Here is a 27,646-nt window from a genome sequence, read left to right on the forward strand (position 1 = left end):
GATTCGGGGATGCGCAGTACATGCAAAGATGTTCGGTTTTCCTCCTGGCACGTTCAGAAAGGGTCAGAGGTGGACGTATCATTCCTACTTCCATAGGAGTAGGGTCAGCAGGCAACATCCGAGAAGGACTGGAAAATGGTGAGCCCATCTTCTCAGCCTTTCTTTCTCGTAGTCGTCTGTCAATATTGATACTGGTCTGGATCAGTCCCTCTAGAGTGCCAGGTAAATCCGCTCGGGCGAGCTCGTCTTTAACGGCCTCAGATAGGCCGAGTCTAAACTGCGTTCACAAAGATGTGTCGTTCCACCCTGAATCAGGGGACCATCTTTTAAAATTCGCCACGAAATCTTCAACAGGTCTCCTTCCTTGTTTTAGGGACCGTAACTGGGTGTCAGCGGTACTCTGCTTGTTGGGGTCTTCATATAAAGTAGCAAGTTGTGCTAGAAATAAGGGATAAGAATTAAGGAGTGGATCATCCTTTTCAAAGAGAGCATCTGCCCAGGCCCGGGGTTCACCCGTTAAATAAGAGATGATGGTACAAACCTTAATTTGGTCAGTGGTGTAGGTTAGAGGTTTTAACAAAAAAAACAATCGACATGCGTTTTTAAATTCACGGAATTTGCTCCGATCACCAGAAAACACTATAGGAGGGTTTATCTTAGGCTCACGGGGCTAAGCAGCAGGAGGCTGTGTGAGACGGCCAAGCTGCTGTCTCAAGGTTTGATTGTCATTTTTTACCTCTGTAAGTGCATGGATCAATGCATCTACTTGTTGTTTTAATTGTAGTACATGAGTGGATAATTCTGCTGAATCCATATTTTTTTTAAAGGCTCGTTCAATCTGTAACGTTCATGCGTTTTTATTTGCGGATGGATTTACAGCTGCAGAATTATTACACTCAGTAGCCTTGTAGAGAATGTGTTGAACAACATATCCAACTCTCAGGACTTCATCACCGTGTACAGCCTGTTATATACTATATATATTAATAGATGTTTAATGGAGGGATAGAGTATATGAGGATATATAGATGAGAGACAGGCTATTGTATGGTGAGCACTAGAAGTAGTATAGGAGAGTTGCAGGTGATGGTAAGCAGATAGGTTCTGATGTCAAGTATAGTGCAGATGGTAAGAGGACACATATGGAGTATACTTTAGACAGAGTAACCTAGTGCAAGGATAGTTCAAGGTAGTCCCAAGAGCTAACAGTCTTATGCAGATGATAGTGAATAGATAGATACAGATAGTCTTGGTAATTGCAGTAGATGACAGTAGGAGATTGGTTAGTAAGAATCCCCTGCGGGGTACTTATCACTTAGATAGGTTAGGAAATACAATGTCCAGAGGAGATGGGTGATCCCGTAGCGGGATACGGATCACCAGCGAGGTTTCCGGCTTAGTTCAGCAAGGAAGGTATGTCAGCAGCTCCGACTTCTCAGGCGTAGGTGCGATGAACATGTGGGTTTGAACGAGCGATGAGTGAGAGCAAACCGGCGATTGAAATAGCCGCTCATAGCGGCGCTCGGCAGTGATGTCATCCGGTCTTAAAGGTGTATGCCTCCTTTGTATATACAAGATGGGACGCAAAGAGAGGAGAAATATAGGAACAAGGGTACCATAGGTACCGGAACATTACACTGAGAACCCCTCAGAGCCTAGTATCTGTTCCTCAGATACCAGGCAGTCAGGTTTAGGGTTCTGAGGTATGGATGGACCACCGGACCCTGTGTCAATAGGTCCTCTCTCCAGGGTAAGACCATTGGAGGTTTTGCAGCCAGAGCCTGAAGGCGTGCAAACCATGGCCTTTTGGGCCAGTACGGGGCTATCAGGATCATCTCTGTGTTTTCCTGGATGAATTTCTGGAGGACCTGTGGGATTAATCTGACCGGAGGGAATGCGTAACAGAGCTTGACTTTCCAGGGGTAGGCAAAGGCGTCGATGCCTAAGGCCTGATCCCCCTGAGTTATGGAGAAAAACTTTTCTGTTTTCCTGTTTGCCTGGGCAGCAAATAGGTCCACTACTGGAAGACCCCATGAGGTTGTGATATTTGTAAATACCTCTGGGTTGAGGGACCAATTGTCCTGATTCACCTGGTGGCGGCTGAGATGGTCTGCTAAACAGTTCTGCGTCCCCTTCAGGTGGATAGCCGAGATGGATGTTAGATTCAGCTCGGCCCAGACAAAGATCTTCTGTGCTATGGACTGTAGACCCTGACTTCGAGTACCTCCCTGTTTGTTCAGGTACGCCACAGTTGCTATATTGTCTGACCGAATTTGTAGATGGCTTTCCTCTATATCTACCTGAAAAATCTCTAAGGCCTTTAGGACCGCCATAAGTTCCTTCTGGTTTGATGAAGTTTTTATCTGATGGGGACCATGTTCCCTGCGCCCATTTGTTCTGCAGATATGCCCCCCATCCGGAAGCGCTTGCATCCGTGGTGATCCTCTGTGACACCTGGATGGTCCAGCCTTTTGATAGGTGAAGAGAGGATCTCCACCACCAAAGAGTTCTTTTTATTTTTGTGTGGAATCTTTACTTTTTGTTCCAAGGAACTTGGCAGTCCGTCCCAACTCCTTAGTAATAATTTTTGGAGTGGACGTTGCTGGAATCGTGCCCAGGGGACTGCTGGGAAACAGGAGGTCATCAAGCCTATTACCCTTGTTATGTCCCTCAAAGAGACCCATAAATTGGTCTGTAAGGAGGCTACCATTTGGTGCATCTTCCCAATCTTGGACTGAGGGAGAAAGATCATCTGATCCCGAGAGGAAATCTCGTACCCAAGGTAAGTTACTCTCTGCGAGGGTATTAGGCAGGATTTTTGCCTGTTGATGATCCAGCCTAGTGAAGTCAGAAATTCCTGAACTACTAGGAGGTCTGCCTTCAGTTTCTGGTATGATTCTGCCACTACCAGGATGTCGTCTAAGTAGGGGGTGATCATGATGGATTTCAGTCTTAGTGGGGCTAGTGCCTCCCCCAGGACTTTGGTAAAGATCCGGGGGGCTGAGGATAACCCGAAGGGTAGGGCCTGGAATTGGAAGTGTTTGACTTCTAGTCCTATCCTTACTGCCAGTCTCAGGAACTTCTGGTAGGACTTGTGTATCGGGATGTGAAAATACGCATCTTTTAAATCCAGGGTTGCCATGTAACACCCTGGATACAATAGGTTCCCTATGGAGTATATTGATTCCATGCGAAAGTGTTTGTATGCTATTGAGAGGTTCAGATTGTGTAAGTTCAGGATCAACCGATGACTTCCTGAAGGTTTTCGTATCACGAAGATGTGAGAATAAAACCCTGTTCCCTGTTCTTCCTTGGGGACTGGGATTATCACCTCTTGATCTAATAAGTCCCCTAATTGGAGATTCAGGGCGGCGGCCTTGGTTGGATCCCTTGGCAGACATGTAATCAGGGTTCCTTCTGGAGGTTGGAGACAAAAATCCAGTTTGTGCCCTCTGCCTACCAGATCCAGAATAAAAGGGTTGGAAGTAATTCCCCTCCACTGTGGGAGGAAGGCCCTTAATCTCCCTCCCACTCTGAGAAGGGAGTCATTGGGGTTTGTTGGGGCGTTGAGGAGGGTTAAACAAGATGTTACCCCTCCCCCTACCTTTATGCCCGGTCCAGTGCTTCTTGAAAGTTTGCTGAGTTTCGTTAGATCTCTGCTGTTTGCCCCTGCCACGAAAATTCTTTGGGGCATAGGGGTACTTTTTCTTTTCTGGGAATCCCTTCTTTTTATCTGCTGTGCGCTCCAGAGCCTCTGTTAGGCCTGGGCCAAAGAGGTGGTCGCCTGTGAAGGGAAGACCACAGAGGTGTGACTTAGAAGTGAGATCCCCTGACCCCCCCTCCCGCTTTTCCCCTTCCACCTCGTGGACAGAAAAGAGGGAAATGGTGCTCTTTTTACCCGACCCTTTACAGACACATAGAGGAAGGGAAGGAAAAAACGGAGTTCCTAACAGGTATCTGCAAATACATATCCCCCTTGCTTACCTGAGAGGTGCCGATGCCAGAGCCGACTTCTGCCGCTTGTGCGGTTGCTGCCGTAGGGTCCATCGCTCTGTATGGTGGTCCCAGCAAATGCTGTTTCACCTAACATCGGTCGCCCATTTGTCTTCTCTGTTCGCGCCTCCGGAAACTGGAACGAGGGTTTCCTGGCACCCGCGGATGTAGTCACTGCACCGGAAGCAACACTGTCACTTCCTGTGAGGCCAGAGTGGACGCGCCTGAGTTCCGCCCCCTCCGTTTTGGCGCCAACTTCAAATTTCTTCGAAGTCGGCGGGTCACGGGTACACAGCAACTGCTGCTCCAAGGACCCTGCCAGAAACGGAGCGGACTCCCCAGTGTTCCACCAGACAATACCCGTGGTCCTGCCGAGTGGCCAAGAGAACAGGAGACAGCGGTCAGCCCCTATTGCGGCACTTAAGGGGTACCGCTATGGGCAAGAGGAGATGCATCTTTCCAAGTCTTTCCGTGGACAGTCCAGGAGACCGGGAGCTTCAGTTCCAGGAACATGTTACCCCCTGTCCGGAGGAAACACTAAATACTGAAGGTGAGGACTGAAGGGACTGCCTTTTATTTAAATTTTGGAATGTGTTTCCTGTCCCTGGGGGAGGAGCCCTAAGGTCTCATGGGCTGTCCTGGAAGACGTTTCTGAGAAAAGTCTTTTAGTCTAAAGGGTTGCCAAAGGCCTGTGATTTAAAGGATACGAAGGTCTGAGGCAGGGGACAGGGAATTCTTAATTACTGCCCAAGGTAAGGGGTCCGGAGGTGAAAACCAGTGCTTGAGTTGATCCAAGCAGGTTGCCATGTAATAGTCCCTGATGTCTATTAGTCCCACCCTCCCTGCTCCTCTACCTTTAACAAGAAGAGCGTGTGGGCATTTAACCCTCTTGCCCGGTCATATAGATCATTTGAGTAAAGAGTTTAAGGCTTTGAGGTGTTTCCAAGGCAGGGGAATGGATAGTGTTCTAAAAAGGTTGATGATTTGGAGAATGAGCATTTTGAAGGATGCTAGACTGCCCAAAAAAGACTGCTCATTTTTGACCAGGTGAGTAAGTTCCTGGGCATTTTTTTTAAGACAGAGTCTCCATGTAATTTTAGCAAGCTGAGTCATGTTAGGGGTTACGGGTAAAGGTGATGCCCAAGTATGGGAAACCCTGGAAGTTCCAAGTGTATAGGAGCGAGGCTTGTAGTGTCTTCTTAGTTGATTCTGGAGTACCTAAATCTAAAAATAATGACTTGGAAAAATTGACCTTGTAGAAAGATATGTCACTAAATCGAGACAGGAGTTGATGTGCCTGAAGTAGCGACGCAGAGGGATTTTTGAGAAGTAGGATGACATCGTCCACCAAGAAATTAATAGAATGAACAGAGTGACCACTCCTAAAGCGTATAGCCTCTGCTAGTGGTTTGATTTATAAATTGAATATGGAGGGTGCCATTGGTGACCTCAAAGAGTCTAGATAAGAGGTTAGAAGTGTATACCTGAGCAGATGGGGATGGGGACACACCAGGGGGATTTTCCAAGCGCCCCGCACTAGGAGCATTCTCCACCCGTATCCCTGTTGTACCCAAGTAGCAAAGATAATATCCAAAGCACAACTTAAAGCTGTTTTTGGATATTATGAACAAAAACGAGATGGTGCATGTCACATTGAGGCTACGGTACTGTTAGCCGCTTACAAGGCTAATAATATGTCATGGTGTCTCTCACCCTCATACCCCCCAGTTTGGAACTATGTAGAGAGTCAGAGAAAGGTAGGAAAAACCCCAAAACTATTAAAGCGTGGTCTTCACACGCAAACAAGCTGTTAACCCCCCAGAATCACCTATTGCACCTCTTACCCTTCCTCCCTCTGTAATTAAAGACAACCCGGGAAACCCCGAACTGTATTTTATCCCTGAGACCATTCCCCACCACTGGCTCCTGATGCATGAATTCGGGAGACAACAGAAAGGAGAGAAGTGTTTGGTATGTTCACATATGCACACAGGGGAAAATATTTTTCCCATGATAGGAAAACCTGTCTCTATAAGTACTCTTCTAAACATTACAGAGGTTCCCCCAGTACAAAGTAGAACGATACAAAATAAACCCTTCCTTATCCAAGGTTCTGCAGAACCCCCTAGGTTTTGTTTCATGAATGGAGCCTTCAAAGAGAAAGATGGAATACATTTCCCTAATTCTGCTTACTGCATAGAAACTACAATAAATCTTACATTGTTAGATCTAGATAAAGCTCGCAGAAAGGAAATAGACATTATAGGACTCAACACAACCATGATAGTTGATGCAGACGATAGGGCTGAGGCCCTGTCCCATTACAACATATCTCTATGTGCTAGGTTAAAACACAAATATCCAACCATATCCAAACAAAAGATGATACAATGGTTGACCAATTTGCATTTCACAGGTCCATGGATAGAGCCCACAAATACAAGTGCAAATCCACCCTCCCTTCCTGACTGGCTCTGTCTTATGGGTCTTAGGTCAGGACTACAGGAAATTGGTGATGTACCGGCCCCACATTTGCCCACTGGTTGGATGGTCTGTTGTGGAATGTGGTGTCATACTACAATTCCATATCCTAGGGACACAACTTCAGGAGGCTGGTGCACCATGGTTAGGTTGATGCCGTTTATGGGTGCTGCAGACGCTAGTCAGGTGTCCATGACTCCAGCAATAGGCCATCTAAGATTTAACAAATACAAACGTGCACTGACAAGCACTTGGGAAAAGGTTTATAGGAGTATCTAGGGACCCATTGGTATAGCAAGTTTACTGACAAAATTGGATGTGTACTCAAACCTAATAGAAAGGTAGTTAAATATAGCAAACAAAGATGTGGGAAACTTAAATGAAGATTTAAGGAAAGTGAGAATGGAACAGGAGGTTTAGACAGAGAAAAGAGAGAATTATGATGGCAGTCACAGGGCTCTGTGACCAAACTGAGAATAAACAAGTATGTTGTATCTATTTTGATAACTGAATGAAAGAAACTGTTGATGTAAAGCTCCCAGACTATTATGAACTAATTAGGGGCCATGAGATCGAGCGAGAGCGCTTACAGAGGGAAGCGAACAGCCTCGCAGACACTTGGAACCCCCTGCAGGGTATAGGGGGATGGTTTGGAGGTATATGGGATAATATATTAGGGTTCTTTAAAAAGGCGGGAATGGTAATCTTAATGATGCTGTTGCTTCTTCTTTCCTGTTATATAGTAAACAAGCTTAGCATGCGTATGGTATCAAAAATAATGTCACGCTCCAAGGTCACTGGCACAGTCCCTGTCGTAGATAACTCAGAAACAAAAATGGCCATGCTCGGCCATAACAGTTGGTATCATGGGTGATCTATGTTCTTAACAGAACATGGATCAAAGGAGGAATTGTGAGATAAAGTGGGAGCCCCTTTTAAGTAGATGTGTATATAAATGTATGCTTTAATGAACAAGTAAATTGAAAATGTTTTATGACCTTTGTAATAAACCACATATTTTGCAAAGCCTTCTGTATGTGCTAGCAGAACAGGAAATATAACTGCGATTTCTATTTTATAGACAAAATCTAATAATAAGATAAGAATGTAAATGACCATTCGTTTTGCAATGAGCTATATGTACAAAATAGATAAAAGATAAGGATGCCGAGATGAATGTGCCTACGTGGTCACAAGGTGTTTATCTCCATTAAATCAAGCATTTAATTTTTATGTTATGCTATAAACTCTATCCTTAACTGAACTTTATATGTCACGCTATTAACTTTTGAATATGATTGGCCCTTGAGGGGGCGGTTTTCCGGAACAGGCTGAATACAAGACTTTCTGTACCAATAAACAATTGTAATCTTGCTACACTCCAGTCGTTGTTGTGACTTGATTACCCGACCGATCGATCGTAGAGTTTCCATGCACCCAACCAACAGATAGAAGGGCAAATAGGGCAAACAAGGAAAGAACCCTCACAAGTATAGGACCAGGATGGCCAATAGGATAGGCCCCTGGAATCCAAACTTAGACAATACACCAAGCATTTAACCCCAATGGACCCGATCTAATGCTTTCTCTGCATCTAAAGACAGGAGCAGAGAAGGTGTTCGGTGAGCTTAAGCATGGTAGAGAAGGTTTTTTATTGGCCTAGTAGCGTTGGAAGCCTGTCTGCCTTTGGTGAAGCCAATCTGACCTGGTTTTATCAGTTCAGGGAAGATATAGTACAGGCAACCTGCTAATAGTGTGGTGTAAATCCTAACATCTGCGACAAGCGAGATTGGTCTAAAGTTGGCAGGGGGACATTGGCTCCCTCCCAGGTTTGGGGATGGTGACAACATAAGCCCTCAGCATCTCCAGGGGAAAGGAAGCTTGTTATGCAGTCTCTTGAAATACTGGACACAAATATGGGGCCAGCTGGTCTTAAAGAGTTTGTAATAGTCATCTGTGAAGCCATCAGGGCCTGGGGCTTTCCCGTTAGGCAGAGAGTCAATTATTTTAGTGATCCCAGCCACAGTAAATGGGGCATTTAGGGTAGATTAAATACTTTATGGTTAGTAAGTGGGTAAAGGAGGTGGGATATTTTACTTTTGGTTCTTTGGGACTTAAGACTGTTAGCTAGGACCTTGCCGGAACAGTTCTCATAATCTTATCGTCTTCTCAATTCCAGCTTGTTTAAAGAGGAAGTAAACTCAGCTTTATTATTCTCTTTTTTTGAATATTTGTGTACAACAAAGTATTTTAATGAATTGCACGTTGTAACCTTATTATAAAACCATTCGCAAATACCTTTTTGTTGATTAATAACATATATCTTCTTCCGGGAATCGGCTGTGCCATCTTTACTAATGATTTCGGTCTCCCCTGTGGAGGTCATTTCCGCCCTTACTCGTTCTCTCTGTCGAAATCTCGCGCATGCGCGATCGTGTGCTATTCAAGCCTCTTTCCTGATCGCCGTTACTACGGCAACCGAGCTCCAGCATATCCTATGGATGTGTGTGCGATGCCCTGGTTCACTCCCCCTGTGTGACGTCTCACAGTCACAAGGGGAGAACCAGGAAGGAGGAGGAAGTACAGCGCAGCATCGCGAGCATTCATGGCATGCCGTTTTGCAGAGGTACTGTGAGACCCGGCATGCTGCTGTTAAGGAAACGGCACACATAGTGTGCCGTGGATTGAAGGACCAACTGCGCATGTGCCGGTGATGTAATAAAACTTTTCTTTACAGATTGTAGGAAGATGATAAAAGTAAGTAAAGTTTCACAGGCAGCGATCTATAGCTATAGTAATATAGATTGGATTGAGCTAAAGTTTAAATGGGGAGTTTACAACCTCTTTAAGGAGAGTGGAGGAGCATTCCAGCTTATGAATTTTGGAAAGGACTGTATCTAAGTGAAGGTTGTATTGTTTCTTGGCTCGTCCACATGCTCGGATAATTAACCCTCTCATATAGGCCTTATGGGCATTGAGGACCAAGCCTTTTTCTGACACATTTTTTACAAGTTAAAATCAGTATTTTTAGCTAGAAAATTACTTAGAACCCCTAAACATTATATATATTTTTTAGCAAAGGCTCTGGAGAATAAAATGGCGATCGTTGCAATATTTTTTGTCACGCGGTATTTGCGCAGCGGTCTTTCAAACACAATTTTTTTTGCGAAAAAATACATTTCACTGCATTTAAGAAAATTTAACAGTAAAGCTAGCCCAATGTTTTTGTATATTGTGAAAGATGATGTCATGCCGAGTAAATAGATACCTAACATGTTACGGTTTAAATTTGCGCCCACTCATGGAATGGCGACAAACTACGGTTTTAAAACATTTCCATAAGCGACGCTTTAAAATTTTTTTAGCGGTTACCAGTTTAGAGTTACAGAGGAGGTATTTTTTTTAGAATTATTCTCACTCTGGCAATCACGTCGATACCTCAAATGTGTGGTTTGAACCCCGATTTCATTTGTGGTTGCGACTTATGTATGCGTCTTCTTTTGTGCGCGAGCTCACGGTGACCGGGGAGCTTTTAAGATTATTTTTTTCCTATTTTTTTTATTTTTAACCTGGTATAAACAAACAAAAAAAAAAAACTGATGACTTTTATTGCTGTTACAAGGAATGTAAACATCCCTTGTGACAGTAATAGGCAGTGACAGATACTCTTTATGGAGGGATCGGGGGGGAGGGGAGGAATGTGAAAGTAATAGGCAGTGACAGATACTCTTTATGGAGGGATCGGGGGGGGGGGGGGAGGGGAGGAATGTAAAAGTAATAGGCAGTGACAGGTACTCTTTATGGAGGGATCGGGGGTCTAAAAGACTCCAAACCCCTCCACTGTACTTCAAAGTATTCAAAATGCTGTAATCTGCATTTTTGAATACTGACAGTTTTTTACATTTGGCGCTGTTCTGTTTTTTCCAATGAAGTGTAATTGCTTTTCTTGCATATAACAGCAAGAGACCAACAAGGGTCCTATCCTTCACTCTGGGGGCCAAATCTTCCACTAGACCCAATAAACACACCCTCTGGGAGGGAGTGACGGAGATATTAGTCACTAGATGAATTGTTTCTAGCACCTGAGACCAATACACATTGATCGCAGGGCAAAATATATGTGTAAAGTCTCCCCGGATGGCTGCATCACCACTTTGCCAGCATGTTGGAGAATGGGTAGGCCCAATTTTATGAAGTGGGTGAGGGGTGTAATATGCCCTATGTACCAATTTGAACTGTATAAATTTGGAATGGAAAATCCCATATGTCATCCCAGACCTCAGGATCCAACTCAGGATCATCAGTGATTCAGCGGAACACCACCAAAACAGGCAGGGATACCGTAAGTAGGTGTACGTATAGGGTAGAAGTAGGCTTTTCCAGACTTTCATCACCCAAGATCCTTTCTAAGTCTGAGGCCACCAGCTGTGTTTCCCGAGGAGGAACTGGGTTCTGAAAGCGTGAGATAACTGTAAATATCGAAAAAGGTATGAAGGGAGACATTGTGAGTAGAAACAAAGTAATCAAAAGGGGTGGATGGATAAATCTGAGATGTCTTTAACTATTTTAATATAAAATGTTGCCCATGCTATGGGTTCAGGAAGGCTAAAAAGATGAGGGAACATAGGGATTCTTCCATAATGGGGCTTTTGGAGAGACAGCGGTGCGTAGGTAGCGCTCGCAGTTAAGACCAGCCCTCCAGGCTCTAGGGATAGTCATCATAAAGGGTGTGAGGTCATAGGAAACCCCAGGACCATGGCAAACATCTAAGGGCTTCCATGGACCCCACCACTGCAGCCTTCAGGACAGTAGAGAGGTTGAACAAATCCGGCCTTAGCCACCAGGAGACAGTAACTAATTGAGCCGCTAAGTAATATTTGTGGCAGTCCGGAAGCGCTAACCCACCTTGGGAGGTGGGACACATCAGTGTGGGCATCTTGAACAGAGGAGGGTGAGGACCCCACAGAAAAGACGAGAAGAGACTGTTCAGCTGCGAGAAGGAGGACTTAGGGATCCACTGCGGGGAATTTCGAAAGAAGCAGTTGAATTTGGGAAAAAAATTTCATTTTAATGACAGAGGGGGGTTCTCCCACGCTTTCAGTTTAGCTCTACCACTCTACCTGCTTAACCACCGGAGGTAAATTCTCTGACATGTAGTAATTTACATCTCTAGAGATCAGTAACCCAAGATATGTGAAGGTATCTACCCATTGCAATTGCAGGTCAGACATCACTCTGTCCTAAGCTTTCGAGTCAATAGCAAATAACAGGGACTTGAACCAGTTCACCCTGAGGCCCGTCAATTCAGAGAATATGTTTAGAATCCACAATGCACCCTGCAAAGACAGGCCCAGGTCATTAGGAAACAACAGGAGGTCATCTGCGTACAGAGCTACCCTCTCCTCCAGCCACTCCAGCCTAAGGACCCTAATATGGGGAGATATACAAAGAGCTTCAGCTACTGGTTCCATGGCAATAGCAAAGAGAGCCAGAGAAAGAGGAAAGCTCTGCCGGGTACCTCGGTGTAGCCGAAAAGGGGGCAATAAAAGACCTCCCAGCCTAATGATCACCCTTGGCCATTGAATGAAAACTAAGGGGAACCCCATTCTCTGAAGGGTCTCCCACAGGAAAGGCCACTCCAGGGTATCAAATGCCTTCTCTATATCCAGAGACGCAATGACTCTAGAGCCCTGATTGTCATGTTTGGCATGAATATTCGTAAATAGCCTGCGTATGTTGATATTTGTTGATTTATGAGCCATAAACCTGGTTTGATCTGGTTCGATTATGGAGGCTAGAATGTTAGCAAGTCTAGACACAAGGAGTTTAGTTAAGATCGTTACTAAGGAGTGCTAGGTAGATAGGTCTATATGAAGCACATTGTTTGGGATCCATAGGGGATTTATAAATGGGAATAACATGCACCTCTGATATCAAAGGAAGGAGGGCGCCCTCTGTTAGGCAGTGTAAATAAAGGGAAGCAAGTAAGAGGGCTAAAAGTGCACTATGGGCTTTATAAAACTCTGTGGGAAGACTGTCAGGGCCCGGGGATTTGACCACTGAGAGGGATTGAATTACTGATAAAACCTCATCCAAGGTGATCGGGCGCACTAAGTATGACCGCTCCTCATCCAAAAGCCATCCCCGAGCTACCGGGTCCAGAAGTGAGGCTAAAGAGGATGGGTCAAAGTCAGATGGCAGCGTGGAATTATAAAAGCGTTGGTAGAAATTTTGAAACTCACTAAGGATATCCGTGGGAGGGGTATAGGCCTCCCCTGTGGGAGAGGTAACCTCAGAGACCACTGTGAGGGGGGGCATCATGATGTGACAACATGGCTAACAATTTCCTGTTTTTGTCCTCTTGTCCGAAGATTCGTTGTTTGGAATGATACAAGTCTAAACAGATAACCTCTGACATATGCAGATGCAATGGCCTCTTTGCAGTCTGCAGTAAATCAAAATGACCAGTTAAAGGGAAGCCTGGTCTTTTTTCTGCCTCTATGCAGGGCTGAGACTTGGCTGGGCTGTGGATGGAGGAATTTAAAACTCCAGAGCCTGAAGATGGGTTTAGATTGTGTTGCCCGGCCATCTCAGAACCATGATGCCTGCTTTTTGAAAGGCCCTGTGCTTGATCTGGCCTGTGGAAAGTGGCTGCCGCCGCCATCTTGCCGTAGCCTCGGAGGTAGAGGGAGAAAGAATCCCTCACATTTTTTGGCATCAGGGTCTTTTTGCTTCCTTGGCATGCTGCTAGGTCCTGGTTGCAATTCAAAGCTATCTGGCGAGCGCAGAAGTCAATCAGATTTGTGATTTCCCCAGATGTGGAGTGAAGCCATCTTACACAGCGGCCATACACTAGTGCAGTTGCCACGCCCCCATCATCAGGTTATTGACTCCTCCCTCATTATCACTTTCTGTTTAAGGTTCCAAAGTTTGAGGATGTTATCACATTATTATAAACATGTAAAAATCTGTGCTCATATCAAATCATCAGATATAAAATGTCCAGCTGGTAGAAAATGGAAGCAACTCCTGGTTCAGTCGGTGTAATATCGTCAAAATGTGTACACTACCGAAATTCCTATATCTCTTTCAAACACTACCCATTGATGTCCCTGCAACTTTCCTTCGCCGGGTAAGCGAAATTCCTACTAAGTTTATATGGGCAAATAAATGCCCCAGACTGAGCAGACGCCTCCTGACGCTTCCTAAATGCTATGAAGGAGTCGCCGTCCCAGACATGACCAAATATTACCAAGCTGCACACATCGGTAGAGTGGTCGATTGGTGTAGACATGGGACTTTAAAATTATGGATCACCATAAAACAGCTCAACAGCCCCATTCCCTTAATAAGAGCCCCTTGGTGCTACTGGGCTATATCAAAAGACATCCTACGATAGGCCCCATGCTTAGGGTTTGTGCCTCCATGTGTCGTTTCCCTGCCATCACATCCCAACATTCCCCACTGTTCCCAATACTGGGAAACCCTATGTTTACCCTGGAATGTGAACCCGAAAATTTCAAGGACATCATGAATAGGGGCTACTTCCAAGCTTCCCATTTTGTGAACACAGGATCACGGCCTTCCTTCGCTGCCTTAACCAACCCTAAAGGTCAATTTAAATTGCAGTTTTGGCAAGCATTCCAACTTCAACATTTTCTAAAGTCATTAAAACCCCTGGCAAACTTCTGCTGCCGACTAACACTATCTGACTCATATTGTGTGGGGGTAGACACCCTTACCGCACCCTCTCTCTAAGATGTACGCAATACTTGTCTCGCCACCAGAGGAGTTTAGAGTGCCGGGACTTGAAAAATGGGAAAGGACCCTTAATACTAACTCCCAACAACAGAATAAAATCTATCTAGCCCTGAGGTCTTCTATTTGCACCCGAATCCAAGAAATTAATTACAAAATATTGATGCATTGGTACAAGACACCTGCCACACTTAAACCTTTCCCCCGATACTTCAGATCGATGTTGGAAATGCAGAGGGGAGTCGGGGACCTTGGCTCCATATTTTTTGAAGCGGTCTTAAAATTAAACAATATTGGACAGAGGTACGTGCCATCACCCAAAGATTTACAGATTTGCCTATTCCCGTGGAGCCTGCCTTCCTCCTACTCCATTGTAAGTTGATTTCCCCTGAGAGATGTAGGAGGTCGATACTGTGCGAACCTGATAAACGCAGCAAAGGCCTGCATCCCTCTATGCTGGAAAAGCACCTCTCCTCCTACGATTGCTACGTGGCTAAACAAAATCAGTCATATCAATACTCTAGAAGACCTTGTACTAACATCACAAAATAAAAGAGAGCAATACACTAAGACATGGTCTTTGTGGAATACATTCGTCTACTCCGATGAGGGCAAAGCTTTGATTGAATGCCTGTCTGACGAATGAAACCTTGTAACCCACCCGATTTGGAAGATTCTCTCTCACGTGTGGACTTAGATCCTGGGTCTAAATCACCCCCTTCCTTCCCCACTCCCCCTTCCCCATTTTTTTTTCTTCTTTTTTTCTGCTTCTCCTCCCTCCCGCCCCATCCCTTTCCTGCTCTCCTGATCCTTTCTTTATATTTCAAGAAAGTTCTTCTTATCTTCTATCATGGACATCATAAGACATCACTATGCATGCTTGCAATGTATACCGGGGAGCAATCTTATAATTTTTTACAGATTCTATAGAAGTTATAACAACGAGGGTATTACAGGCTGATATCACCCAGTCCCCGCCCTACTCTGGACCAATCAGTGAGCAGTATGGGTGGAGGAATGTATTTAGTGTTAATGACCCACCTGTGCTGATCTCTGTAGGAGTGTCCTCATCTATAAATGTCCCCGTTATTCCATCCTCCTCCATAGACTGCTGATCATCCCCCACATATGTCGCTTCTTCTCCTTCATCTTCTTCTTCTTCTGCTTTCATCTCAAATTCTATATCAATTGGATCTCTCTAAAAGAAAATGAGAGTGAATATCATCTGTAAAATATAAGATTTACTAGACATTAAGCCCGTTAAATTAACGGGCGCTAGAACATATGTGGTCAAACATTTGTAAAAACAGACTTAGCAGTAAGTCCAAGCGAGCGCGCACCCGCCGCGCGCCTGCGCACACCAGCCACTTCCAACAGTTTTGCCCGGCTGCCCGAAGTCTCTGCGCTCCAAGTCCCAATGGCTGTCCGTGGGGCAAATGCGCAGTCCCACGCACACAGGGACTGGAAGCAGAGACACTTGTACTTTATATATATATATATATATATATATAGATTATTTAGTATACTTAGAAGAGAAGGAGCTATATATATATATAGAAAAAGGGGAAAACAATTGCGCTAATCCAAGAATAAAATAAAAGCAGCAACCTCAAGTGAGACTAGCACCCAAAAAATGTCCAATATAAAATAAGTTGCGCTGTGGATGATGTATACAGGTTGACTGTATGGTGAAATAGTGAAGAATCCGAATAATGTCCAGAATATGGAAACAAAAACGGGTAACTTGTGCAGGTACCGCTTACCGGAAATAAAATAAACAAAGGCCCATCAACATGTTCAAAATACGTCCTAGGGATGAGGTCCAGGTGGACTACCAGGTTCCGACGCGGATCCCTCAATGGAGTGGTAACATGTGTGATACAAAAAAATACACCGCCATAGCGTAAAACCAAAAAAAAATTATATATGTAAAGAAAGGACACCCAAAGTGCATTGAGAACACCACTGCTCCCGTAGTGAAAAATGTGATAAAGGATGCCACAGAACCCCAATAGGTACTCCTTACCAAAATATAGATGAAAAATAGCAGATACACCAAAAAGGGGGGAGAAGGGGGATCACCCCAATAGGACAGCAGCTTACCACAAGGATGAATATGGAGAGCTTATATAAGACTGGATAGGTGTGGTCTGAACAAGCAAGCAAGTGGGGGAAACACCTCTGATGGATAAAACACCCTTACCGACTCCCGATGATAAGGAGGCAGGAGGGATGTGTATGGAACCGATCCGTTGTGTCTCCTCACTCAGATAGGGAACTCAGATGGACGGTATTGGATCAACCATAGATGATACAAAATATGGAAAACGCCATAGTGTAAAACCCACGGATGTATTTATTAATAAAATAGTAATGCACTTACAGACAAACAGAAGATCTAATGCGAAGAGGAAAGGAAGCCGCCGGCCGGACGGCTCCGCTCGCCCGTCCCTCGTGGACAGCAACGTGTAGGTGACGTCAGCACGCCGTGACCTGACGCGTTTCATCAAAGATGATATTCTCAAATTCCCTGGGGAGGAGAGGGGATTGTAAAGTGGGGAAGGGAGGGGATTGTAGTGTATCAGGAAGGGTGCTGTCACGGGCGAACCAAAGGTGCTGGAGACCCAAATTGTACCGTAGGTGGCCAAGACGCTCCCCTACAGCTGATAAAAATTTGGTGTTTCGGGGATGAAAGAGCGCAGAGCAGTGACCCCGAGAACCTGGCCTCCCCCCGCCATAGACTCCAATGTTAAACCTGGTCACCTTGCGGTTAGGTCACGGTCCGTTTGGGGAGCTGTCACGGGCGAACCAAAGGTGCTGGAGACCCCAAAATTGTACCGCAGGTAGCCATGACTCTCCCCTACAGTTGAAAAATTTGGTGTCTCAAGGATGAAAGGGCGCGGAGCAGTGACCCCGAGAACCGGGCCGAGACCTAACCGCGAGGTGACCAGGTTTAACATTGGAGTCTATGGCGGGGGAGGCCGGGTTCTTGGGGTCACTGCTCCGCGCCCTTTCATCTCCGAACCCCGAAATTTTTCTCAGCTGTAGGGGAGTGTCTTGGCCACCTGCGGTACAATTGTGGGGTCTCCAGCTCCTTTGGTTCGCCCGTGACAGCAATTATCCCGCGGAGGTGTTCTCTGTGTCCCAACGGCTGTTTGTTCAGCACATGCGCAGTAGCGAATTTCCACGGACACAGGGAAAAGCAGGGAAAGCTTTTTATTAATATAGATTATTGTGACATCACATAAAATATCCACACATTGTTTCCACAAGTCCATGTTCTAGATGCTCCGTCCCACCAACCTTGCAACAGTGAGGGATGGTGTGACCTTCCTGTGTGGAATCCCGGGAATACAGAGGACGGGGACATCTCTCTGGTGGGTTGCCATTACTGGATCCATCTGTAGGAAACACACACACTGACTGAATACATTGTTTCTATGTGTTTATCAGATGATGGGGGATCTAGGTGGATCCTCCGTACTGCTCTCTCCTTTACAATAAAGTCTCCTCTTACACGGTGATGTGAGGGGCGGCTGATTTTCCATCATGACGTCCTTGTAGAGATCCTTGTGTCCTTCTAAATACTCCCACTCCTCCATGGAGAAATAGACAGTGACATCCTGACACCTTATAGGAACCTGACACACACAATGATACAGTCACCATCCAGACACATCCCTTGTCTGTTACTGGATAATGTCCCAGAATTCCCAGCACCACTCACCTCTCCTGTCAGCAGCTCGATGATCTCTCTGGTGACTTCTAGTATCTTCTTTTTATTTCTCTATTCTATCAGGGAGGGAGGTGGAGGCAATGTGATGGTCATATGTAGGGTTGAGCGAACACGGACTGTATTATTCGTGTTCGTACCGAATAATTGGATTTTTGTTACCCGAACACGGACCCGAAAACTTTACTGTATATTCGGGTAAAAATCTGTGTTCGGTCGTTTTAATTCTGGGTTTTGTATGCATTGGCACGCTTTTCATGGCGGGCTTTCAACAGCCAATAAACAAGCGTTTAACAGGTGTGGCTTAAGCCATCCCAGTCATGCCTACAAATGTATTAGTAGCTGTGATTGGCCATCTGAAGCATGTGACCAAGTCTTTAAGTTCGAGACCGAGCGCCGCTGCGTCATTCTGCTGTGTAGTTCAGGGACAGAGCACACATCATACGTGCTGGCTGCTGATTAGGGACAGACAGGCAAAACTCATTTGTGTCCGCATAGAATTGAGGGACAGGTCGGAGTGTGTTAGGCAGGGCGAGTTGTAGGGCATTTTAGGGAGAGGCTGCTGATTTTTAGGGTCAGTTTTCTACAATCGATTTTGCTGTGTGGGGGGGTTTGCAGTGACCGATCTCATCAATCCTTTTAGGGAGAGGCTGCTGATTTTTAGGGTCAGACAGTGTGTTCTACAATCGATATTGCTGTGTGGGGGGGGTTTGCAGTGACCGATCTTATCAATCCTTTTAGGGAGAGGCTGCTGATTTTTAGGGTCAGACAGTGTGTTCTACAATCGATATTGCTGTGGGGGGTTTGCAGTGACCGATCTTATCAATCCTTTTAGGGCGAGGCTGCTGATTTTTAGGGTCAGTTTTCTACAATCGATTTTGCTTTGTGTGGGGGGGGGGGGTTTGCAGTGACTGATCTTATCAATCCTTTTAGGGCGAGGCTGCTGATTTTTAGGGTCAGTTTTCTACAATCGATTTTGCTGTGTGGGGGGGGTTTGCAGTGACCGATCTTATCAATCCTTTTAGGGAGAGGCTGGAGATAGGCAGGTGTCAGTGGTCCACATCGATTTTGCTGTGTGTGGGGTGTAGTGAACACAATCTTTTTTGCCCACTGAGGAGAAGGGAAAAAAGTCTTTTTCTATCAGTCACTGTGTGCAGCGTTTTTCCTTCAGTGCTGTGCTGTGCTGACTCTGATCATACACTGCTGTGTTCAGTGTTCACATGTGCTATTATTGAGTGGTTTCAAAAATCATACACTTTTTTCTATTCCACTATTCAATATACAGCCTTGGGTTAAAAAAATTAAACTGTGGCCTGCAGCAGAGCTGAATGATAGAAGACACTGCTGTTCACATGTGCTATTGATAAATCACACCAATTTTATATCATATTTTCTATTCCGCTATTCAATAAAAACCTTTGGGTATAAACAATTAAATTGCGGGATAGTCTGTGTTGGTACGTGTGAGATACACCTTTCCAATTTTTGGGGTGCATCTCATACTTCTAAAGATTTGAGTGTGCTGCCTGTTCCAAACTCCTCCTACTACTCATCCTGCCTTTTAGGGGTACAAAAAATAGTAATTGGGGCCTAGTGTGGTTCTGTACGTGTGAGATACATACACTTTTTTTGATAATATTTTCTATTCTGCTATTCAATAAAAACCTTTGGGTATAAACAATTAAATTGCGGGATAGTCTGTGTTGGTACGTGTGAGATACACCTTTCCAATTTTTGGGGTTCATCTCATACTTCTGAAGATTTGAGGGTGCTGCCTGTTCCGTACTCCTCCTACTCCTCATCCTGCCTTTAGGGGTACAAAAAATAGTAATTGTGGCCTAGTCAGGTTCTGTACGTGTGAGATACATACACCTTTTGATATCATATTTTCTATTCCGCTATTTAATCAAAACCTTTGGGTATAAACAATTAAATTGCGGGATAGTCTCTGTCGGTACGTGTGAGATACACCTTTCCAATTTTTGGGGTGCATCTCATACTGCCGAGGATTTGAGGGTGCTTCAGTTTGCCTCCTGCCTGTTCCGAACTCCTCCTACTCCTCATCCTGCCTTTAGGGTACAAAAAATTGTAATCGGGGCCTAGTCTGTGTTTGTACGTGTGAGATACACCGTATTATAAAATTTTTCCTATTCCGCTATTCAATATACACCCTTTTGGAGTGTAAAAAATTAAATTACGGCATAGTCTGTATCGGTACGTGTGAGATACACCTTTTAAATTGGTTTGGCGCATCTCCTTCCACCGCCAAGGATTGCAGGGCGCTTCAGTTTGCCTCCCGTTCCCAAATCCTCCTACTCCTCTTCCTCATCCTGCCTTTAGGGTACAGAAAATTGTAATCGGGGCCTAGTCTGTGTTTGTACGTGTGAGATACACCGTATTATAAAATTTTCCTATTCCGCTATTCAATATACACCCTTTTGGAGTGTAAAAAATTAAATTACGGCATAGTCTGTATCGGTACGTGTGAGATACACCGTTTTTTATCCTATTCCGCTATTCAATATACACCCTTTTGGGGTAAAAAACATTAAATTGCGGCATAGTTTGCATATTTGACTGTGAGATACACCCGTGCGATACTGTTGTTGTTTTGTTCTGCTATTCAATAAACACCTTTCTAGGGCAAGATCTTAAATTACAGAAATATGAGGAGACCGTCAAATAGGGGCCGTGGCCTGGGTCGTGGTGCTGCTGGTAGAGCTCCTGTTGCAAGGAGAGGACGTGGTCGATCTGTGCCAGCTACACGCACAAGTGAAACACATTCCTCAAGTGTGAGTAGGCGACAGAACCTGCAGCAGTATTTGGTAGGGCATCATATGCCTCTAGAAGTGATGAGGCCAGAACACGTAGAGGCGATAGTAGATTGGTTTGCTGCTGACAGTGCCTCCAGTTCCTTCACATTGTCTCCCACCCAGTCTACTGCAGAAAGGTCAGAGTTGGCACCTGCAGCCGATGTACAACCGTCTTTCACCTCACCCCCTTGCAAATCAGGCAAGCAGTCTGAGCCCCAAGCCATACAGCAGTCTCTTCTTCTTTTTGATGACTCTGTCAGCAGGGTTTCCCAGGGCCATCCACCTAGCCCTGCCCCAGAAGTGGAAGAGATTGAGTGCAGTGATGCCCAACCACTTATTTCTCCAGATGAGTACATGCAAGGACCATTGCAGCATGTCTCCGATGATGACGAAACGCAGGTTCCAACTGCTGCGGCACTCAGAATTGTGGAGACCGACAAGGAGGGCAGGGGTGAAGATTGGATGGAAGATGATGTGGAGGACGATGAGGTCCTCGACCCCACATGGAATGAAGATCATGCCGGTGACCTGAGTAGTTTGGAGGAAGAGGCGGTGGTCGCACAGAGCCAACAGCACAGCAGAAGAGGGAGCAGGGTGCAGAAGCGGAGCGGCCGTGCCCTAGACACTACGCCTGCTACTGCCCAACGCAGCAAGGGAATGAGCGCACCAAAGCCAGCTCAAAGGAGTTCTCTAGCGTGGAAGTTCTTTAGAAAATGTGCTGATGACAGGACACGAGTGGTTTGCACCCTGTGCAATCAGAGCCTGAAGCAAGGCATAAATCTTCTCAACCTGAGCACAACCTGCATGATCAGGCATCTAAGTGCAAAGCACGAGCTGCAGTGGAGTACACACCTTCAAAACCAAGAAACGTCTCTGGCTCATCCTGCTTCCTCTTCTGCTGCACTCTCGGCCGCTCCAGCCACATCTGTAGTGATACCGGCACCTGCCACCCCGCAAACAGACGATCTGTCAGCAACACCACCACCTGGGTCACCAACCATCTCCACAATGTCCTGTGGAAGCGTTCAGCTTTCCATCTCCCAAACACTTGAGAGGAAGAGGAAGTACCCCCCTACCCACCCGCGATCCCTGGCCCTGAATGCCAGCATTTCAAAATTCTTGGCCTTTGAAATGCTGTCATTCCGTCTGGTGGAGACGCACAGTTTTAAAAACCTTATGTCGGTGGCTGTCCCACAGTACGTCGTGCCCAGCCGCCACTACTTTTCCAGGCAAGCCATCCCTTCCCTGCACAACCAAGTGGGGAAAAAAATCAGGTGTGCACTGCGCAACGCCATCTGTGCCAAGGTCCACCTAACTACCGATACGTGGACCAGTAAGCACAGTCAGGGGCGTTATATCTCCCTGACGGCAAACTTGGTAAATGCAGTGGCGGATGGGCCTGAGGCGGATAGCAATTTGGCGCATGTCCTTCCACCACCGAGGATTGCAGGGCGCTTCAGTTTGCCTCCTGTTCCTAACTCCTCCTACTCCGCTTCCTCATCCTTTACCGCCTCCTTATCCGGACAGCGTAACACCTTCACCACCAACTTCAGCACGGCCAGGGGTAAACGACAGCAGGCAGTTTTAAAACTTGCCTGTTTGGGGGAAAAAAACCACACACCGCGCAGGAGTTGTGGAGGAGCATGGAACAGCAGACAAATGAGTGGTTGCTGCCAGCGAGCCTCAAGCCTGGCCTGGTGGTATGCGATAACGGGCGAAATCTCATAGCAGCTCTGGGCCTAACCAGTTTGACGCACATCCCTTGCCTGGCGCATGTGCTGAATTTGGTGGTGCAGAGGTTCCTTAAAAACTACCCCGATATGTCAGTGCTGCTGCAAAAAGTGCGGGCCGTCTGTGCGCACTTTCGGCGTTCTCACCCTGCTGCTGCTCGCCTGTCAGCGCTGCAGCGTAACTTCGGCCTTCCCGCTCACCGCCTCATATGTGACGTGCCCACAAGGTGGAACTCCACCTTGCACATGCTGGAAAGACTGTGCGAGCAGCAGCAGGCCATAGTGGAGTTTCAGCTGCAGCACGCACGCATGAGTCGCTCTGCGGAACAGCACCACTTCACCACCAATAACTGGGCCTCCATGAGAGACCTGTGTGCCTTGTTGCGCTGTTTTGAGTACTCCACCAACATGGCCAGTGCCGATGACACCGTTCTCAGCTTAACTATCCCACTTCTATGCCTCCTTCAAAAAACAATTTGGGAGATGATGGAAGAGGATGTGGCACAGGAAGAGGAGGAGGAGGATGAAGAGGTAACATTTCCAAGGCTTTCAATGCAGTCATTCACAAGGGACTCCGAGGGTGGGTTCCTGCACACACAAACGCCAGGGACACAATTGTCCAGCAGGGGCACAGTTCTGGAGGATGAGGAGGAGGAGCTGGAGGAGGAGATGGAACCATGTTCACAGCAGGGTGGCACCCAGGCCAGCTCATGGCCATCACTGGTGCGTGGCTGGGGGGGATACAGAGGACACGGACGATACACCTCCCACAGAGGACAGCCTTTCGTTGCCTCTGGGCAGCCTGGCACACATGAGCGATTACATGCTGCAGTGTCTCCACAACGAACGCCGAGTTGCCCACATTCTAACTTGTGCTGATTACTGGGTGGCCACGCTGCTGGATCCCCGTTACAAGGACAACGTACCGTCCTTAATTCACTCACTGGAGCGCGATCGCAAGATGCGCGAGTACAAGCGCACGATGGTAGACGCGATGCTGCTGGCATTCCCACCTGACAGCGGGGCCACAGTGGAAGCACAAGGCAGAGGAGGAGGAGGAAGAGGTCGCCAATGCAACCAGGGCACCGCCAGCACCTCAGAAGGCAGGGTTAGCATGGCCGAAATGTGGAAAAGCTTTGTCAGCACGCCACAACAAACAGCAGCACCAGCAGCTCATATGGAACGTCTTAGCAGGAGGCAGCATTTTACCAACATGGTGGAGCAGTATGTGTGCACACGCCTACATGTAGTGAATGACGGGTCTGCCCCCTTCAAGTTCTGGGTCTCCAAGATGGGCACATGGCCTGAGCTTGCCCTTTACGCCTTGGAGGTGCTGGCGTGCCCTGCAGCCAGTGTATTATCTGAACGGGTATTTAGCACGGCTGGGGGCGTTATCACAGACAAGAGAGACAATGTGGACAAGCTCACGTTCATTAAAATGAACCAGGCATGGATCCCACGGGACTTTTCCGTACCTTGTGCAGAATAGCGATGGATACCGACCTTACCCAGCCATTGTTCTATTTTTTCTCTTTTTCACTCTTTTGGGGTGTACCCTCATTTAAAATTTCTGAAAAGAAGCAGTGTTGGCTACCTCGTCCTCCTAAGGGCCAGATTAACGTAGGGGCTATTGGAGCTGCAGCTCCAGGCCCCTACCTTTATATAGGCCCCGGGTTGGCCATATTCACTGTTACCGCTCTTCTGTCACTTGTAAACAAAGAAGTCTGGCTTCTATGCTCGCTTCCCCAGGCAGCTCCCTCAGAACCTCCCCACACAGCACGAAGGCCGGACAAGGAGGGACAGTTGCCGATGCATGGATGTGTTTATGGGCTTCAGAGACAGCATCCCATGTTGAATTAGGCATGCATGGCTGTACCCTTCCTCCTCTGGGTGCATGCAAAGGCACGGCCCTTAAGGCCCTTCAAAATCCTCAGCACCAAGCCCATGATGCTCTTAATCCAGCCCTGGTCCTCCTCCACCGCCGCTTCCACCTACACCGCCCATAGGTGTGCGCAGCCTATTGCATTAGGGTGTGCACCCCAAAGTTTAAATACACATGCATGTGTTTGCCTACATGTACATGGCCCCGATACATTACTCTCCCTGCTGGCAAAGAGAAATAGAGCAGAGCAGGTCCGAGGGAGATCTTTCCCATCTCCTCACTGGCAAACAGGGCGATAATGCTATGTGCCCTAGGTGATTAGGGTGTGCCCAGGTACACCCGGCACACCCTGTGTGCACGCCTATGACACCGCCACATCCACCACCACCTCAACCTCCCTCCTACTCCATATGGGCCTCGTCCTTCAGAGATGAAGAACATTGTTTTATTTTTCTGTTTTTTGTTTTTTTTTTGTTGTTGTTTTAAGTTATTTTCCTATCCACATTTGTTTGCAGAGCACTCGCCATGCTCTTAACTACGTTTTGCTGCCATTTGCAGCACTCTAGCCCTTTCCATTGGTGTTTTAGAGCCATTTTAGTGCCTGAAAGTTCGGGTCCCCATTGACTTCAATGGGGTTCGGTGTCCGGGAAAAGTTTGGCAAAAGTCCAGGACACGGACCCGGACTTTTTTTTAAAGTTTGGCCGAACCCGCCGAACACGGACATCCAGGTGTCCGCTCAACTCTAGTCATATGATCTCCAGACTTCTCAGGAGGAAAACTCTAGATCTGAACACAAATAATATCAAATGCTATTCCCAGAATCCTCCTCCTCTCTGGCCAGGTCTCCATTTATTAAAGCCCCTCTTCAGACTGAGGTATGATTTACCCACACAGGACCCCCACACTACACAGGTAAAAGCTTGTTGCAGGCATTCTAATTTCATTACATACAACACAGGACCAACAGACCCACTTTGCAAGTGAGGATGCCAAGGGTCCTCCTACTTTCCAAGACCATCAGAAAAAAGAGCCAGATGGAGGGACATTGGAGGGTGAAGCTGTGAGGTCAGTACGATGTCATAAGACATATAGACATTGGATAGAGAGACATTTGGATGGGGAGATTTGAGTGGTCTTCTTTATGAGGTTCCCATGAAAACCAAATCATTGTTCTTGGGCGTGTCCTACCTCTCCTAAACTGAAGTGGGAACTTTGACCTGTATCATACAGAAACCTGTAAGGAATCTGTGAAAGTAATCTCTCATGTGATCAGGTGACGTGCGGAGGAACGGAGTGTAAATAGTAGACACTTTTCTCCAGAGCTCCTAATGGTGGGGATGGATTTTGCTGCATGCTGGTGCCAAGTTTCCTCCCCCCAGGGTCACTGCAGGTGTGGAGAAAAGCTGTGAAAGAGGATATGGAGGAGAGATGAGGAGGAGATCCAGGATTCAGGATAAAGGTCAGGGCAAACAGCAGACGAGCGCATCCAAGAGATGAAGCCGGGGTCACTACACAGAAAATAAATACAAGTGTAGCACTGCCCCCTTGAAGACTACTGGATTATTCACCTTGAGATTCCCTTGGGTTACCGTTAGCAACTGCAGCATGCACATTTCTTTACTCCTTGGCTCAGTCAATAAACAGTCTAGGGGTTGTAGTTGTTTCTGTGGTTTTTATTTGATTTAGGGATGGGAGAAGGGAAGAGTGGGATACTCCAAACTGAACTATTCACAATGGATGAGGACTTCTGTCTGAAGATGCAGCCAGGCTCTAGATCCACCTTGCCACTAGAATAATCAGGATTACGTTTCTGTAAGATCACTTGTAAGGAAGACTATCTTCGGAATACCCGCCTACTATCCCCTTTCACTCCACCGACTAACACTCGTCCTCTGACTATCCTACACCGTCCTCTGACTATCCTACACCGGGGTGGCCCCCTCTCAGGTCAGGCCCCTGGACACAGTCCACTTTACTCACGATACTGTTTTTCCGAGGGTCTCCAGTGTCTCAACCCCTTCCAGTCAGCTCTTCTGGACCTCTGAGTTCAGCTCCTTTCCTACTGGTCCCCAGGCTGACTGCCTGTGACCACGTGCACCAATGCAGAGGAGGAGACAGGCGCCACCTCCCTCCGGGACTCTGCTCACTAGCCAAAGACCCTGCAGCACATGTGCCCCTGGCTTTTATACCACACCCCACAATGCACTGAGACCCCTAGTCTGTGCCAATCACTGAAGCTGTATCAAAGCCTGTGTACCCATTCGTCAGGTTTCCTCCCACTGTCCAATGTGCCTCCCCATAGGACCAGCGCAGAACACTCCCCAGACCAGATGAATCACACACTGAGCACCATGAGCAGACCTAACTCACAGATCCTGCTCTCTGTTAAGCAGAAAACTATATACAGTAGATTTCCCTGCTGCTCCTCTGATAGGCAGACGGAGCCAAAAACTATACTCTCTCACAAGCACCTACCTCGGAGGGTGCTACACAAGGAAACAACAGGCAGGACGAGGAATGGCAAAAAGGAGCTCAGAGACAAATGAGAATATTGCTCAGCCAATAGGAGATTATCTCAGCATGACTTACATAATGAAGGAGATGAGGGGGAGGGGAGGTGACCATAGATACATGGAAATTCAGCTGGTTCAGCAGGGATCGCTCACATTTCCATCCATGTGTGGTCACTGCCGGATAAAAGTCACTCCATCAGCGGCTGCAGCCAATAGCTTCATCACTGATCTGTGTATTCTGAGAGCGGAGGAGCGCCCCCCATTGTCAGAATACAATAGTACAGCGGGGAGGATTTCCCCATCCCCCTCCAATGTGTGGATGGGGGAATTTCTTCAGTTTTTTTTCTCTCAGCTCGCTGGCTGAATGATAAAACTGATCCATGTATGGCCAGCTTTGGAAGAAAGATATATTATTCAACTGATCCCCCTGAAGGGGTTAATCTATGTATTACCTCCTCTGCCGCCAGATACAGCAACGTGTCCTCTACCAAATGGAACGTCCAGTCTGCACCTATCACTTCCTGTCTGTACCTGACATATCTTCCTGTCTGTATTCCATAGAGACTTCCTGTCTAGGTAGAAGTGAGATCACCACCTTGTGGAGATCAGAGGAACTGCAGCCCTGAGAAACATCTGGTAGTGTGAACACGGCCTTGTGCTGTGTGTGTATGTACTGTACATCCTTATAGATGGGTCATCTCCACTCCCACCAAGGGGGATAGAAATATATTACTTCTCGGTGG

General features: G+C 46.6%; 3 protein-coding genes across 3 annotated transcripts in view; 2 read left to right on the forward strand and 1 right to left on the reverse strand.

The window, feature by feature from the left end:
• LOC309548765 (uncharacterized protein) overlaps window positions 1–15,320 on the reverse strand; it is a gene marked incomplete at its 3' end in the record, with an annotated part of 203,203 nt that extends 187,883 nt beyond the window's left edge. The window contains exon 1 of the mRNA XM_082248713.1: window positions 15,274–15,320. The remainder of the gene's footprint in view (window positions 1–15,273) is intronic.
• The window catches only part of LOC309550236 (uncharacterized protein), a gene marked incomplete at both ends in the record, with an annotated part of 809,557 nt that overhangs the window by 340,001 nt on the left and 441,910 nt on the right, over window positions 1–27,646 (forward strand).
• Window positions 1–27,646, forward strand: part of LOC309550731 (uncharacterized protein) — a 395,974-nt gene that overhangs the window by 134,101 nt on the left and 234,227 nt on the right. The window lies entirely within an intron of this gene.

Source organism: Pelophylax lessonae (assembly GCF_965119305.1).
Source record: "Pelophylax lessonae genome assembly, chromosome: 3".
Classification (NCBI taxonomy): domain Eukaryota; kingdom Metazoa; phylum Chordata; class Amphibia; order Anura; family Ranidae; genus Pelophylax; species Pelophylax lessonae.